Source organism: Morone saxatilis, unplaced genomic scaffold (assembly GCF_004916995.1).
Source record: "Morone saxatilis isolate NCDOM2014 unplaced genomic scaffold, NCSU_SB_2.0 Contig12, whole genome shotgun sequence".
Lineage (NCBI taxonomy): Eukaryota > Metazoa > Chordata > Actinopteri > Moronidae > Morone > Morone saxatilis.
The window spans coordinates 14,108,339-14,113,418 of record NW_023339674.1 but is presented as its reverse complement, the minus strand read 5'-3'; the positions used below and the strand labels follow the sequence as shown (position 1 = coordinate 14,113,418).

General features: G+C 38.8%; 1 protein-coding gene across 1 annotated transcript in view; it reads left to right on the top strand.

Moving 5' to 3' along the window:
- The first annotated feature begins 2,283 nt into the window (after nt 1-2,283).
- fbn2b (fibrillin 2b) overlaps nt 2,284-5,080 on the top strand; it is a 64,025-nt gene continuing 61,228 nt past the window's right edge. Inside the window, exon 1 of the mRNA XM_035653247.1 lies at nt 2,284-2,423. The gene's annotated coding sequence lies outside the window, so the exon portion shown is untranslated. The remainder of the gene's footprint in view (nt 2,424-5,080) is intronic.

Here is a 5,080-nt window from a genome sequence, read left to right as displayed (position 1 = left end):
ACACACACACACACATAAACAAACTCAAAACTCCTTAAAGGTCTGATTCTTTGTTCCCATCTATCCCAGTCTTTCATGGTGTCAGTGTGAGACTGTGAGACTCCCTAAGAGCTTCTGCAGCACACTACAAATCATCCTGCATGACTCCACTGCATGTTCAAGGCTGGTCCTACAGCGGGGCTGCATGTTCTCCATTAGAATGAATTGCCATGTTCAATAGAGAGAAGTGTGAGGGTGTACGAAAGTACAGTGGGTTGTGTTTTGATGTGTGCAGAAGCTTGAATGTCTGTGTCCAGGAGAATGTAGCAATGCTAAGATCTGATTTAATGGGAATTTCCATGGTTAGTTTCGCTGTTGTTTGAATCATGCGGTGGCAACAAAGATGAACACTCATTTATCAATGAACACAATGTGGAAACGCTCAAGTTTTCAAGTAAAATTTAAATACATCCCCTGATAATTAAAAGCATTTTTATGTCATCTCATCTCCAGAAATCCTAGTTCCTAATCCTAGCTCCCCCACATTCAGTCTGGTAAATTTAGATCACGCCAAGTCCTGCAGAGACAAAAAGCATAATGCATATGGTTGTAATTACCCAGCTTTGTTAATCTTTGTCTTTAAAACTGGCCGAAGACATTACAACAAAACATCTTAGCCCTGTCAGGCCCAAAGGATGTTGGAGAAAATAAATAAGAGTATTGCCAGGTAGCCTTTGAGTCTACATAATGCCCTATTGTGTAAAAAAGTATTTATGACCCTTACAAAACCTGTGGGTGTGTGAACAGACAGAAGAGACGATTCAAGTGTTGCTATCCCTGGTAAACACTGACTCTGCTTGTTGTCCTCCAAAGAGGTTTTTGGTGCCAAACAAGGTCTCCACTTTGATAACCAGCGGTTCTCCAGAGGTCCTTTGAGGACGTAATAGTTTTCATCTCTGTGGTGATGGTTCCAAAAGTATGCAATGAAGAAGGGCTTTCCAAAAACTTTATCCAGTTTTTATGAACTTGCCGAGTGTTTGTGCAGTGAAAAGTACAACAGGGTTTCAAGGTTTTTCATAGAGTCATATCGGATATATTGAGAAGTTAATCATTTTGATAGGAACATTTGTGGGGTCAAAAGAGTAGCATCAAAACAGCAGTGATTATAAAGTGATACTCTCTAGATCCCATTTTTCACAGGTTCTGTTACAAAAGGACAGATGTTAGACACTTTAGCAGGACAGATGTTGTCAAGTCAAGGTCTTGAACCTTTATTCCCTGGTTGTCAAATGTTTCTCTTCTCAGTCTTTCATCAAATCCACAAAAGTCCAAATCAGAGGTCCTGTGAAGAATAATGGAACTTCTTTTAGGAAAGTAACTTAAATTTATTCATAGTCTGAATGTGCTATAACGACAATTTGGTTATTGTAAGATTAAGGCTATGACCTTCAATTGATCAATTAACCTCCATTACCACCTGTAACAATGGCTTTGCATTGAGAACAGACACTTAAACTATTGTGTTCTCAGTTTATTCAAGCTAGAGCTACACTTAACCATTTTTGTTAAGAGTGGTGGGATCAGCATAGTAGGTGAAAACATGTGAGATGTGCTCAGCTGTCCTCACCAATATACCACCCAGATGGTCACTCTCTCAATGTTAACTTCCTATCAGCACTTGTGGCAACAAAACACAAGGATGTGTCAATCACAAGCACCAGTGGGCTGAGGCAGTAAATAGCAGGAGTATTTGAATAGGAGGCGTAAATTTAACACACTGTGACAGACTAACATGCTCTTTTATGCTTTGCTGTTAACTTCATTTATAAATTAACTGTGATTTGTAATAAAAGTGTGTGGAGCTGGAGGTTGTGAAATCAGACGTTTAAATTATGCCCAATAACCATAAAATACTGCAACTAATCACAGTCTATTAAATACTATGTAACTATAATCATGAACCATCATGACTTTCTTCACTTTTCAATGGATTATGTGAGTTATCCTACTGATCTGTCATTGTTGGCTCCTTTTCCACACATTCATGTTAATGCAAATGCAGCTTAGCAGCCATCAATGATCATTTAACTTTGGTGAGACTCTTATCTCATCCCCGAGGTAGCCTGAAGGAGTGCCTTTTCTTACAGGATGATGATAGTGAAGCCATGTTAGCCCCAGTGTGAAGGTTTAGCTGCTTGGCCTCTGTTATAACAACTCTAGGAGTCTTGAGGAATGTGGGTTTGTCCTGCAGTCCGTTACTACCCCCTCTCTCCCTCTGTCTCTGCCTCACTCTGTGTCCCCTCCCCTCTCCCAAACAGGGCATTTCCCTAACTTTTCTCTTTTTCTCACAAGGCTATAGTTCAATATTCCATTCTGGGGCACATATCCTGTCTCAAATTCCGACTCTGTTCTCCTCGACGCCAAGGCACTCCAATTGTTGCAAGGTATTGTGCGCATTAGTGATCTATTGACTGCAGTACAATCAAGTTATCAATGGCTTTGATTGTGACTATTGTTTCAGAAGCCCGTTGTTTCACGGGGGATTATTTTTTTATGCATGTCTGCTAGATAGATGAGGGTCAAATCACAAGATTAAGATTGCAGAGAAGGGGATAAAAAGTTTTGTTCCTGAAGGTCGGAGCTTTTTACCGGCTTTTTGAGAAACTGCATGGGGGGAAAAAACGACAGGCTAGTCACGTTTTACACTTTGATTGCTCGCTCTTTTTAAGTTTTCATACTTTGGGATAAGTTTTCCTGGCAAGTAAATAGGAATAACTGCTATTTCCCCGCCTGGGATTACCTAGTGTTCAGCAAGCAGGAGCTGATGTTGCGTTTTTCCTCTCATTCATAAAGTTGCGGTGGCATGCACAGCTCGTTTCAGTGCTGCAATATTGTAAAAAAACACATTCATCATTCTGTCAACTTGCAACTGCTCCAGTTATACTTTTAAAGCGCAGCAGAAGGATCTTTATTTTTTATGGACTTATATCTGTGGTTCTCAGTACGGCATTCACTAAATTTAACGGTATGGTTTTGCCTTTTTTTTAATATATTCCTTCTAGGAATATAAAGTTGTGTGCTGTGATGTGTTACTTCTAAAATCGAAAACAATAAATTATTGGGCATGTAGGGTCAGATTTAAAGGACATGTTGAGCTCCGATCATTCGATTAATTGCTAATGCAGGAAGATGCTTTACCTGCTTTAATTTGACAGCAGGGTTCAGCAGAGCTCCCATTCTTATATTGATCATGCATTTCTTTTGTTCTGCACTGATCCCGCCTCCATTCACTTCTCTTACTGCAAGCAGCTAAAGAGCAGCTTTTTTTTTGTCGTGTTTGAGTGGAAATACTTTTTTTTTTCTTACACAGGCTTTAAGTAGCTATGGACTATCTTAATTTACCATTGGAGTTATTATAGGCCATCACAAAGTAGTTCTGCCAGGTATAGGCTAATAGATATTCACATTTTAACTGTACTTTTGTGATAGCCTTTACAAAAGGGGGAACAAAAAGTGAAATATGGAATAATTACAGGCAATTATGTTAACACTAGAATCTCTTTATTTCCATGTCTTCCTGTCTAGTCTCTGTCTTGCCAACCATTTTTCTCTCTGTCCTTTCTGCATGCTTGACTGAGTTCACTGCTCATCTATCTCTCATCTTCCATTAAAATTAATCTAAGTCTGCGGGATGCGGGACCATATTTATTTTCTTGTCTTCGCCAGATATATAATGTGGTTGGACCCATGCTGGAGGGCTGGAGGCTGGGTCTGCTGGGGTTATATATCACCAGGGGCCCACAGTTCACTCCTAAACCTGTGGTCTATAATAAGGTGGAGAAGAGAAAATAAACCTCATAGCTGTCCAATTCAGTTTGGATTTTTTTCAATTTAATATACCCTAATGCAGTTAGGACAGGCTTGTAAGACTATATAGGCTATGTATGGGGTTGGCAAATCCAGAATAATTCGATTAAGAAATCCAGACTGCATAAATCACATAATTAACAATAATGTGAGTAATTTAATTGTGTGTCTTTATATGTATAAGTAATCGGTTAACCATTAAATATTCCCACTCCTTGATTGATTGTGGTATGTGTGATGGAGAGAGAACATGTTTGAGTTGATTGATCATCTTTACCTCACCATTTAACTCTAACCCCTTTCTTTACTGCCAACATCACTCTAGTGTGTCTCTTTGGCTCCCTCTAGGCACAACGCTCTGATTTAGGGCAGTGATTCCTAACCTTTTGGCTTGTGACCCTTTAAATTGAAGCAATGTCAGTTTGCATATATGACATGAGAGTGACGTTCCCCTCTTAGACTTTTATTAAAATAGTTTTTAGAGGCTTAAGAGATATAAATCTAATAAGCAAATACTCAGAGATAATTTGTGCAGCAGATAAATTTTGGAAACCACAATGATTTAGGAAAATTCTGTTGTTAGACAGATAGACTGATGGATGGCGACTTGAAAATAAGAAACCTGATGCACAGCCATTATGTTTAAAACACTGAAGTTGTGTGGAGGCTTCTTCGTTGTGCAGTTGTTCACAGGGCAATCTCACCATTTAGTTTATGATTAATCCGTATTAGCATTACTTCTAATGACAAAAACATTTAATATTCAACAGCACTGGATTTTTGACACTGAGCACTTCTTTCTAATCAGTTTATGACTTTTCTCTCTGTAGTTTGTAGTCAGTACATACTGTATTTGGTGTTTTTGGAGTGATAAACCACTTATGAGACCGCTTTGAAGTGCAGTAGTGAAAACGGATTGCTGGAAGTCAGGATTTAAGTGTCTTCTATTTCCTTGCATGTTCTTCTTTATTCATCCCCAAACTCATATGTTTTCTCTTTTCTCAATATAACCACCAAGCATGTCACAAACAAAAAAATCAAATCAGTGGATAATTCCATTGCAAACCATTTTACTGGGGAATTGTATGGTGTCCTGTTCGCAAACTTTTTAAGGTTGGAAAATGTATGAGAATGATTTGATTTGCATCACAAGGGTAAAATTGTTTTGGTCTGTAAAACAATGACTCCCAACTTCCCAAACAGGGGTAACTGTTACTTGTACCCCAAGGGGGTA